General features: G+C 42.2%; 1 non-coding gene across 1 annotated transcript; it reads left to right on the top strand.

Moving 5' to 3' along the window:
* Window positions 1–4,254: 4,254 nt before the first annotated feature.
* Window positions 4,255–4,361, top strand: LOC130709729 (small nucleolar RNA R71). Its single transcript, XR_009010199.1, has one exon. It is a non-coding gene; the product is annotated as a small nucleolar RNA R71 (small nucleolar RNA).
* The last annotated feature ends 8,262 nt before the right edge of the window (window positions 4,362–12,623 follow it).

Below are 12,623 nucleotides of genomic sequence, written 5' to 3'. Positions count from 1 at the left end.
CGCATGAAATGATATGCAGGTTAACCCAGTCAACCAATATGCAATCCGGAACGGATGGACATCATCGGATCAGCCCTTCACCAGCCACGGTGGTGCCATTTCGGCCCGTGATGCCTCTTACTCCAACAACAACGGTAGCCAGATCTGCTACTAAGAGTCGCCTAATAGCGCTCTTACGCGGAAATCCGGGTCTTATGACCATTTTGGAATCCACCGAGGTCCGGTATCACGCCGTGTATTAACCTCCAATCCACCGAGGTCCGGTATCACGCCGTGTATTAACCTCCTATGTATGCATGAGTGCAATGTGATTAGCCAAACAACGTCTCCGACCTCACTCGACACGTCGCCACGTGTTCTAGGTAAATTAATGTCTCTAAAAGCTTACCCTAAGGTAAAAGTCGATTCTGCGACAAAATACAATAATCATAAAATGAGTGCAACCACTCACGATAACTCTTCGAGTCATCAATGCTCTCACGAAGTCTCACGCTTCAGTGGAGTCTCACACATTCACAAAGTCTCACGCTTCAGTGAAGTTTTATGCTTTCACAAGGTCTCACGCCTCAGTGAATTTACACACTTGCACGAAGTCTCACGCTTCAGTGAAGTTTCATGCTCTCACAAGGTCTCACGCCTCAGTGGAGTTCCATGTTTTCCACAAGGTCTCACGCCTCAGTGGAGTATCCCGCATTCACAAGGTCTCACGCCTCAGTGAAGCTTCATGCTGTTCACGAGGTCTCACGCCTCAGTGAAGATCCATGCTTTCCACAAGGTCTCACGCCTCAGTGGAGTATCACGCATTCACAAGGTCTCACGCCTCAGTGAAGCTTCTCGGCTCATCCTTTGGATGGCTAACAAACTGCTCAACGAGCGAAGGAGTACCAACATACTCAGAACTTACCAAACTCCTCAACACTTGGATTCGACGACACTCCTCGCTTTTCCAAAACCATGATTTGACTTCCAATGCCTTCCTTCGAGGTTGTTATCATTACTTAAAGATTTTGAGGTTATTTAAGGTCTTATGAATTTTCTTTATAAAATAGATTCCATTTTGTCTTATCGCAAGTCTTATACATTGTCAGGATCTCCCAATCCCAAGTCGCTTCCAGAGGATGTCTCGATCCACTAAACAGAATTAAGGCCCGAACCTCGTTCGTCCTATCAAACTTTCTCAAAACTCTCAAAATAAAATCGGCATGACCTGCCCGCTATTCTCAGATTCCAGTACAGAGCATATTTAAATCATCACAATCAACAACATGTCATATATCAATAGATCGCATCATAAACACTTAGCACTTAGCATATAAAGCATGCACCACACATCCTAGATTACCCACATAGCACATAGCATGTAAGACAATCTCAAAAACATTCAGTAGATGAACCATCTACATTGTCAGCCGAAGCCTCAGAAAACATTTTCCAATCACACACAATTCCAGTGCATAAACAGTAAACAATGTCGAAACATCGACCCTAAGCATTAACTAGAGATTCAGTGAGAAGCCCTCACCTGCAGATTCTCCAGGATTATCTTCTAACTCTTCCTCACAAGCAAAGCGTTGCTCCTCAGGAAATTCCTCAAAAGTTCCTTTAAAGCAAAGTCACAGAAATACTATCAGAATCTATCGAGAACTAAGCTATCGATACTTACTAAGGTTACACGAAGTAATCTATACTCTAAGGTACGATAATCTAGCGCGAAAGGACAAGTTTTCGGAAAAGGAAATTTCCTCCTCCCCCCTAAATAGGTTCGGCCACTTTGGTTAATTATGGGGCTCGATTTTTCTTCGATCAAACTTGGTTCCTATGCTTTCATAAGCCGTAACTAAGGGTATTCTGAACTCGGAAAAATTATCGGATCAAAAACTGTCGCAGGGGTATTTTGGTCATGATTTTTGCAGGGACGTCACCAACGACGTTTATGACAACTAATCCTACTAGCACTAAGCTAAGGCGATAGTTTTTAGCCTAAAGGTTGAAGCTTTACCTCAAAAACTCCAAAAATGGGTATTTAAGGCTAAAATTGATTTCGGCGGAATTCCGGCGACATAACGGAAAATCTAATCCGGCAGAAGTGATCTTGGGCACATATAGAAGAGGTTTAGAATCAGAAATGAAAGATTCAGGATAGTTTTGCAAAAACCCATAAACTATCCGCTCAGAAAACTCTACAGAAAAGCTATGGAAAAAGCGATCAGAGGTAAGGATTAGCGACTATACCTCGAAGACTTGAAGTAGCAACTGATTGATTGACGATCAAGCAAGAAATGAAGAAAATCTCTCCTCCTCCTCTCCTATGCAAACTCGCGGCCTTGAATGGGTTTTTGGGTGAGTTTTGTGATTTTTTTCTCATTTCTTGGCTATATATAGAAAATGGTAATTCGCGGGAAAATGAAAGTTTCGCGAATCTGATTTTTCCGGCATCATTCTCCATGAATTCTAAGATAGGTTTTGGCAAAGGAATTCCTAAGCTAAGAAGATGTCTCCTTGTATTTTTGGCAACTAATGCAAAGTCGGTGCAAAGTCGGTGTAAAACTATTTTACCCGATAAGTTGCTTTTTGCATCGAATGTCGGAATGGAAAACTTCCTTCTGAAGAAAGATTGAAATCATCAAGAGAAACGGGTGTACGCGTGTAGAATATCCATTTGAAGCTCTGAATAGATAAAGTCTTCATTGTCGAGAAATTCTAGGGTTTTGAAATACCAGGGATTCGGTTTCGGCAAACTTCCGATGATTGGAATCGGACGTTCGTAGATCCTAGAGTTTCGCCTCGAAACGATTGTGATATATGGAAAAAGAGAAGTTCTAACATTTCTCTGAAGATTTTTGGAATTAACTTCCGTCGTGCCTAAAAGTGAAAATTAGCTATATACTAGGGTTTCTGACCTAGGTTTAAGCGTATAACGATCGTGCTATAACTTTTATCGACTTCGATACGATCCTTTGACTTTTCCTGAACTTTCTCCCTCATAAATTTATTTCATTTGGTAAACTCTTGTTCAGGTTTCCTTTCACAATACATCAAGCCTAATCGTAAATGGAAATCTCTTCCACTTATTCTAAGCTTAAAAACTTGGGTCTTACACTTCCGGGATCCCTTCTTTTCTTCGGCATCTTCCGCTGCAAAATGGCACTACATTCCTCCGTCATCAACACCGTCTCATCTACTCCCTTCAACCTTCTTCTCTTATGCAGAATATCCTTCATAAACTTAGCATATATAGGCATTTGTTCCTAAGCATCGGCAAAAGGAATACTAATGTGGAGCTTTTTGAAAACATCAACAAACTTTGAAAACTTTTTATCTAAGCTCTTCTTAGCCAATGCTTTAGGGAACGGAACCTTGCTAGTTTCATGAGTAAGCTCAACTTCCTCTCTCACCTTAATAGGTACAACTACTTCTCCTCCCACTATCTCCTCTCTCTTTTCTCCCTCTGTTTTTTTCTTCAATTCATTCATCACCCTCCCACTTCTAGTGGCTACAACAGAGGCATTCTCTTGCTTAGGATTGGGGATAGTGTCGGAGGGAAACTTACCTTGAGGTCTCTCGGCTATTTGCTTAGCCAGCTGGCCAAATTGATTCTCAAGATTCTTGATAGCCGCCTCTTGATTCTTGTAATTATTCTCCGTCCGGTTGATGAAAGTTTCCACCAACTCTTCTAAGCTCTTCTTGGAATCACTACTTTCACCTTCTCCTCGCTCTTGAGGTTGTCTTGAGCTTTGGCCTTGAAATCCTTGGCTAGGAAATTGTCTTTGAAAGCCATTTCCTTGCCCATTATTACCTTGCCTCCAAGAAAAATTAGGGTGATTCCTCCATCCTGGATTGTAAGTATTTGAAAATCGGTCATTCCGAGCTTGACCCATAACCTTCACTTCCTCCTCCGGTCTAGTCTCTGTGCATTCTTCGCTGTCATGTGGCCCTCCACAAGTCACGCACTCCACCTTGGCAACTCGACCACCAATCTTGGTAGTCTTCATTTGATTTTGAATTTCATTCATTTGCTTGGAGAGTTGCTTGTTGGAGGCCATAAGTTGATCATAAGCTTCAACCTCAAGGACTCCTCTTCGGGCTTGGCGATCATTACTAGAGTTCATGGCTCTTATAGCCATCTTTTCAGTCAACTCATACCCCACTTGTGGAAGTACGGCATCGAACTCTCCACTTGAAGCCGCATCCAAACCAAACCTCGAAGACTATTGGAGACCATCATAGAACTTTGCTACTTGCTCAGCTTGAGTAAGATTATGTTGAGGACACCTCCTCAAGAGCTTCTTGAACCTCTCCCAAGCTTCATAGAGATTCTCATCGGTGGTTTGAGTAAAAGTCATGATGTCATTCTTGAGTTTCCTCAAGAGGGCTCTTGGAACAAACCTTGTGGTGAACTTCTCAGCCAAGTCTTCCCAAGATGTAATGCTACCTTGGGGCTGTGAATTCAACCACTCTTCAGCAGTATCCCTCAATGAAAAAGGGAACAAACTCAAGCGGATTGTGTCCGCTGAAACATTCTGAACTCTGTAGGTGTTGCAATTGCGGATAAACCGCTCCATGTGTGCATGAGGATCTTCAAGAGCACCTCCACCATACTGATTTTGGCTCACCAAGTTGATGAATGCCGGCCTCAGCTCAAAGTTTCCCGTGCCATCGGGGGAAACTATGCTGCCCGGATAATCGTAGCTCATGGCAGCCGAGGTGAGGTCTCTGAGAGAACGATTGGCATTCTCCAATTCTTGCTCTTGAAGTATTTGAGCAAGAGCCTCATTCACTCTTTCTTCAATGTGGGCTTGCATCTCCTCTTCCGTCATTTGAGCAGCCATGGCTTCAAGCCTTTGTTGGGCTCGACGACGGCGAAGAGTACGTTCAGGCTTCGGATCAAACAGCAATGGATCCGTGCCAAGCCTACTGTGCATAAACTAAAATCACAAAAACAGAGAAAAGGTTAGTAACACCTATTCAATGCAATGCTTAGTAAAACAAACAAACAAACTCTTTAACTTAAACCGAAAACCACAAACAATCCCCGGCAACGGCGCCAAAAACTTGTTGGTCAATTCGCAAGTGCACGAATACCTCCGGGTTTTAAATTATCGAACCACAGGGATTGTGAGTGAGAATTACTGATTTAAGCCTAGAGTTTGCAAGTTCTTAAGACAGTACAATTTAGAAATTGATTTTGGTTGATTGTGACAAAAGATTTGCAAAACAGCAATGTTGAAAATGATGTAAATAACAATTGATGGAAAATTGCCTTGGGTGTTTGATCATCTAATCCATTTTAGTCCACCTATCCTATGCATGTGATATCTTGATTTATATCTTGTTGTTATAGCCTATGTACTTACTAGTTGATTCCTCATAAAAGTAATTCTCTCAAATTGAAAGATAAGCCCAATTCCTTGTGTACTTAAACATTCATAAGAGGTATGATAGCTTAATTATTCAGGCCAACAAAACCCTACCCTCACTCTATTCCTAGAAGCAAGTATAGAAGGATCTATTCCAATTCATGTCCCTAAATCATAACAAATTTCCATTCTATTATAATCTAGCCTATAGCAAAGGTGCACCAAAGCTAAACATGCAATAAGGAATTGAAATACAAGATTGAATCAAGACTCATGCATAGAGATAGGATTTATAAACTAAAGTTTCATAGAATCTCTTAACCCAAAGCAAAAAGTAAACTAGCCACTCATGGCTAGTGAATTCATGAAGAAAATGTAAATAAAACCTGAGAAAAAGTACAAGTTGGAAGCCTCCCTTGGCCCCAAAGTTCTCCTCAGCTCTCAAACTTGACCAAAAATGAGTGAAATGACAAAATGTATCAAAGAAATTGGCCTAAGCCTTATTTATAGGCTGAAACTAACGAAACTGGGCGCTCAGGCGCCAATTCAGAGCGCCTGAGCGCCAATTGCATGTTGTAAAACATGCTCTCTGACCCTATTGGCGCCTAGGCGCCCACTCCCAGCGCCTAGGCGCTCTAGCTCGCCTGAAAATGACTTTTTGGCTTCTGAAACTCCTCTTTTCAATTCTCTATATGTTCTTCATCAATTCCATGCTTCTTGGCCTTCCTTCTCCTTCAGTTTCTGCACTCCAAACCTAACCAACAAGACAAGGAAGATTCTAGAAGCTCCAAGAGCTCATTAGCACAAGAAGTCCCTCATAAAACACAACAAAACCATGCAAGTCCTAAACTTTACTTAAAATGCAAGAAAACTACCTAAAAAACTACTAAATTACTAAAACGAAATAAAAACTAAAGAAAAGAATAAAAATGCATGAGAATGCATGAAACACTACATGAGACTCAACAAAAAGACTCAAAACAACCAAAGTAATGACCCTAAAAACACTACTAAAATAGGGTCATCATAGTACAACTCTATGTTTTGATGATTACAAGTTAACCTTTTGAGTATGAACAATTATTGTACTCTAACGTGTTTTTCTGAGTGTGCTATTTACAGGCTCTGACCTTGATTCAGTCTCACACTAATTTGAAGCACTGTGCATAAAAAGTGACCCAAGCAACGCTTTCGCAACATCTATTTTCACTCTGAACAGTAGAAATGCTTCAGAAGATCTGAAGTTATACAAACTCTGATATGGACTCAGTCACCAGAAGTTCTGAAGATCCAGAAGTTCTAACAACCAAGAAACTCAGAAGGTTCAGATGTTCTGATGGTGTAGAAGACTCTAAAGATCCAGAAGCTGAACAGTGGAAACTCTGAAGACCATGTACTTCCCTCTGCGTTCAGAATCAGAAGATACAATGGTCAGAGGATCTGTGCTTTCCCTCTGACTCTGATCAACCGGCTTCACAAGTTCCAACATGAAGCATTCCCCTGATCAGAAGTCTCCTAGGTTTAAAGGTCAAGTCGCTATCCAAGTACAAAAGCATATGTACTATCCTGACGACCTACCTAACATTCTCAGCCACAGCAGAAGCTGGAATTTCCAGAACTGCCCTCCAACAGTAGAATTTCCATGCAGCGTTCAAACCCTAATCCTTGGAGTATAAATAGAGGCTGAAGATTGAAAGATGCGGTGAGAAGAATTACACACGCGCAAGCTATATTCAAAAACATTCAAGCATTCATTCATCTGAATTCATTGTGTTTACTATTAGCTTTTCAGAAGCAAATATCTTGTAAACATTCTTTGTTAAACTGTTTGTTTAGTTACCTTTAGGAGATCAAGGTTGATCGGATCCTAGAGAAGACTAAGAGAGTGAATCTTAGTGTGAGCTAAGTCAGTGTAATTGTTAGTCACTTGTAGGTTTCAAGTGCAGTTGTAACACTTTCTACCGTTCTTCATACCTTCAATTGGTATCAGAGCGCAAGTTCTGATTACCACACCTAACAATGTTCAGTGATCCGGGCCGGTGTGAAAAACAATGGCTACCACCAGTGAAATTGTAACACCCCGATTTCGGTGGCGTTACTTTAGAAACCAAAAATAAACTTAATGCGGAAAAACGTAAATATTTTTTTTTCGTCGATAATATAAACAAGACTGAAATAAATAAAACGCAAATGCGAGAGATAACAGAACTAATATACAATATATATTACAGCCCCCGCTGTATGTAGCAACCTCGTCACGAGTAACCTCCAGTGATGGAAAGTAGAAAGTGTAGCGCCCGTAGGCAATATATACAAACCAACAGGAAAGGTTAAGTGTCCGCAACACAACCTTCAAAAATAAGACTAAGTTGGCCCAATGGCCTGAAAAGAAGACCTCCTAAGTCCAACCAACTCTCTGTGATTCCCGTAAGGAAACGACACAAAAAGCTATAGGCGGGAAAACTACCCTGTCCCCAAGGAAACAAATGACAGTCAGAGCTAAGACTCTACTCCTACACTAATCCTATCTCGAGGAGCTCACACAAGCACTAAAACCTACATGCTAGCATGATCGTCGTCTGAATCTGAATCCAGAACGACCAAGTCTATGTACACTACCCGTCCTCCTCTCGCAACCGCGATGCGCTCTGGTGCTGGTCTCTCGGGCTTAGGGCCCGAACCATGATCATCTATAACAGCAACGGTGGGTGAACTGGACTCTGAAAAATGCACTCCCACAGGCTCCTCCTCTGAGGGGTCCTCATAATCCGAAGACGATGCTGGCGGTGGTGGTCCTCCTACTCCTGGTCCGCAATGCACACCGGGTGGCAAGTTGAAACTGACAGTGCATCTCCGCAGCACTCCTGACGTCAAGTATCCTACCCTATCTACATGGTCCTCCATGATCCGCCCCGAGTACGTCGCTCGATGGCTAGCGGGGTCAACCACCCACGAACGGGGGTCATCCTGGTCTATCATCTCGTATCTAATCCCCCCCGAAGGGTGGACCATTGTGAACCAGTCCGCTATGGACATCTGACAAAGGGCGTTGTCCGCCAAAACACACACAGAAGACGCGAGGGTCAACTCCAAAGAATTATGTAGATAATAAATCCAATAGTTACAGATAAGAGATAGCCACTTAGGCTTATAGCTAGAAATAACATCCTAGGGTTGCACACTCCACAATGAATGTAAACAACGGCAATAACAAATAGCATACATCAAATAGGATTAACAAGTATCAATCACACTCAGCAACTAAGTCAGCATGCATGTTGCATGAAATGATATGACGGTTAACCCAGTTAACCAAATGCATTCCGGAAGGGATGGACATCAAACGGATCAGCCCTAACACCAGCTACGGTGGGACCATTTCGGCCCGCGTGCCTCTTACTCTAACAACAACGGTAGTCAGATCAGCAGTAAACCCGAAGGTCTTCCATTTCGGTCTGCTACTAAGAGTCGCCTACAAGCGCTCTTACGCGGAAATCCGGGTCTTATGACCATTTTGGAATCCACCGAGGTCCGCAATCCGTCTCGTGTTAATACCTCATTAATGGTGCATGAATGCGAAATGATTCGCCAAACAACGTCTCCGACCTCACTCGACACGTCGCCACGTGTTCTATGTAAATTATTGTCTCTAAAAGCTTACCCTAAGGTAAAGTCGATTCTGCGACAAAAGACACTTCTTTCAACAACACACATTCTCTCATGATGATCTCCAAATCATCCGACTCATCTCCATTGTAAGACCTGGATTTTCAGAACAAGCCAGTTTCCGACTCACGCGTAGAATCAGTGTAAGCGTGACAAGAGTTTGATATTTGAGAAAGATTAATGAAGAAGAAAGTCCAGGAATTGCTTGAGGAATGTTGCGTAGTCGTTTTCGGAGTTAGTGCGAGTCGTCTGCACACCTGCCTTATGGCGAGCGTGTCCAGTATAAGCTATATCGCTTTTAGAGCAACGTTTTAAGTGAGATTTCGAACTCTTGGAAAATTTAAAGATTCTCTTTATTTTTCCTTCGACCAGCGTTTCATTTCGGAAGTCTGGACTGTACGCATGATAGGTTTCACTTTTCGGATGCCCGCCGACGCTAATTTCTTTGCTCCGAAACCCTAGATTCGAGCGATGGATGAAGACTTTTTCTATTCGGGACTTCTAACGAAGATTCCGTCCGTGGTGCCAGACTTGTTTCGACGTTTCCAATCTTTCTTCAGTAGGAAGTTTTGTCGTTTGAGCATCACAGCAAAAAGTAGTTTTTCGGGACAGATTAACTTACACCGCCTTTGGGATTTTAGATATCGTTTTTCCCAAATCATAGATACTTGTTTTGAGTTCTGGAATTCTGACGCCAGAATCTCTCTTAGAATTCCTCGGTGAACGTGCTGCAAAAATCGGAATCGCGAAATTTTCATTTTCCCGCGATTTCACCCGCCTATAAATAGGCGAAAAAGCAAAAATCTTGCCATTTCACCCATTCAAGGCCGCGGTTTGTGGAGAGAGAGGGAGAGGAGAGATTTTCGCGAAAACTTGACTGATCTTCGTGCAGTTCGTCCCTACTTCTAGGTATTGAGGTAACTAGCACGATTCCTATCTCTGATTTCTGTTTCTGCTGAGTTTCTGAAGTCGTTTCTGTGCTCACAGTTTTGAGCTTTTTCTAAAATGGTCCTATTTCTTCGATTTCTTGGTTGGGTTATGTTCCTTACGTTCCCCTGAGTCTAAAACCTCTGTCAGTAAACGCTGATTGTGATCCAGTTGTCCAGGATCTGAAAAACTGTTTCAAAACCCTTTTTGTCTCACATTTCGAAACTTTATTGTCAAAAAGACTTAATCTGACTTCGTGCCTTTAGGATTTGTTGTCACGGATGTCATGAGGATCGTTGCTGTCAAATTTGTTTTCAGAACTGATAACTTTGAAGTTTTGAGCCTTTATTTTGGACCAAAATGCCCCTGGATAGCCGTATTTCGGCCCGATTGTCCGAAAATTGTTCCGACAGTTTCTTTGCCTTAGTTTTATCCTAAAACTACCTTGTGAATTGATTTGATCAAAGAAAAAGAGTCGAAGCCCTTTTTCCTTTGAGGTCGTGGACTATTTCCTTTAGGGGGGAGTTTTTCGGTTTCGAAAACTTGTCTTTTCGTACCTGATTGTCCTATTCTGAAGCTTTAATGCTTTGTCTATCGTTTATGTATTGTTTTGCGATCGAACTAATCGATTTTGTTTGGATTCTGCTTTGTTTTTCTCCGAGGTTCAGTTGAGGGAACTTTGGAAGACTCAGAGCAATTGTTTGAGGAGAACTTTGTTTGCGAAGCTGGAACAGCTCGAGGTTAGGGCAACTTACATATATATTAGCTATGATTGCATGATAGGCGTCGATAAATTCGACTTATGCTTTGCTATGATATTGATTATGATGATGGTTTATTGTTATGAATGTTTTCATAACTTATGATGTGATGTTGTGTTGAATTGAGCGTTTTGACGCGACTTCGGAGTGGAGATTCATTGATCTGGTGATCTTTGATATTTTGGGTTGGATGAGCAACCCTAGGCAAGTCCAAATGAGGGGTTTGAGACCTAGCCTGGTTGGTATTTGTTGGTTTACTTAGACTTTCCCCGGGAAACTTCTTTTGGGTGGTTGGTTTTCGGAAAACGTAGAAGGATTAGAATTTCGAAAACTAAAGACTTGGGAAACCTAGATTTTGAGAAATAAACTCATAACCTGACTAATCTGAATTGAAATCATTTTTATTAATGTTTAAGTATAGGAAAACTGAAGGGGAAAATATTTACGAAAGACGGGGAAAAGTCGACCTTTGTTGTGAGTTATTGGAATTGGGGAAAGCCACTAAGGTGAGCTATGGTGATGATTGAAAGTCACCGAGTACTTTACGTACTCTTGTTGATGGGGTTGTGTTGTATTGACCGACATTAATCCCTTGGGTTCTCTTGTTGTTGGAGCGGTGTTGTATTGACCGACACTTAGCGCTCTTGTTGTTTGGGCTGTGTTGTATTGACCGACACTAGACCCTTGTGTATTCTTGTTGGTGGAGCTGTGTTGTATTGACCGACACTTACTCCGAGTTGTGTTGTATTGACCGACACTAACTCATAGGTTTGTTGAGATTGGGTTGTGAGCTAAACACTTTCGTGGTAAGGGCGATTCGTTGTTTGGCTAACCACGTTGCATTCAATCGGGTGAATAACGGGAATGGTTCACCTGTGCATATCATGGTGAATAACGGGAATGGTTCACCTTGCATAAATGATGAATAACGGGAATGGTTCATCATATGGTGAATAATGGGAATGGTTCACCAAGGATGAATAACGGGAATGGTTCATCCAGGATGGATTTCATCCAGGATGGATAACGGGAATGGTCCATCCATAGTGAAGAACGGGAATGCTTCACTTGTGGCGAACGGGAACGCGTCACAAATCCGGATTCATATTGTGCATTTCACGCATACATTCATGCTGACTAAGACTGTGTGTTGTTTGTTTATTGAAGCAATGTTAGAGCCATAACATGCTAGGATTACTTATATGCTTATATAACAACTTATATATATACCCCGTCACATGTTGAGTGTATATGTACTTATTGCTGTGAGTTGACCCTAGCGCCTTGGCTTTGTTTGTATGTTTGTGTTTGGGCGGTCGGCCTGCTGCCAGATGTCGATGGTTGGCTGGTTCTCGACGGTCTCTCCCTCGGGGGGGACCAGATATGAGCTGTTGGATCGGGATGCCCCCACCACTTGGGTGATCGATGTAGCTGTTCACCGGGCGACGTATCGGGGAAGGGTCATGGAGGACCGGACTGACAAGCGTGGACGTCTGACGAAAGGAGTTCTATGGCGCATGGAGTTGAGCTTCAACTTGCCGACTTCAGATCGTTGTGGGTTTGGCACTGGGAGGTTAGGTTTGGGCAGGCGTCATGTTTTGTGTAGAGCTCTGATTCGTTTTGCTTTTGGGATCGGGTAGGTTTCCGACGCATGACTTTTCGTGTGGTTCTCTTACTGAGGGATCACAGTGAGTCAGTTGGACCATAGGTGTAAGGCCCAAGTTTTAACGCTTTGGATAAGTGAATAAAATAAAAGAGTTATTTGATTAAGATAAATTTGAGAAGGAAAAAGGTTCAGGAAAAGTCCAAGAATTTATCGAAGAACCGAAAGAGTTATAGCACGACTAACATACGCTTAATCCTAGGTCAAAGGTATTAGTGAATAGTTAATTTACGCTTTAGGACACGATGG

This window comes from Lotus japonicus, chromosome 3, assembly GCF_012489685.1.
Source record: "Lotus japonicus ecotype B-129 chromosome 3, LjGifu_v1.2".
NCBI lineage: Eukaryota > Viridiplantae > Streptophyta > Magnoliopsida > Fabales > Fabaceae > Lotus > Lotus japonicus.
This window is presented reverse-complemented; position numbering and strand designations above follow the sequence as displayed.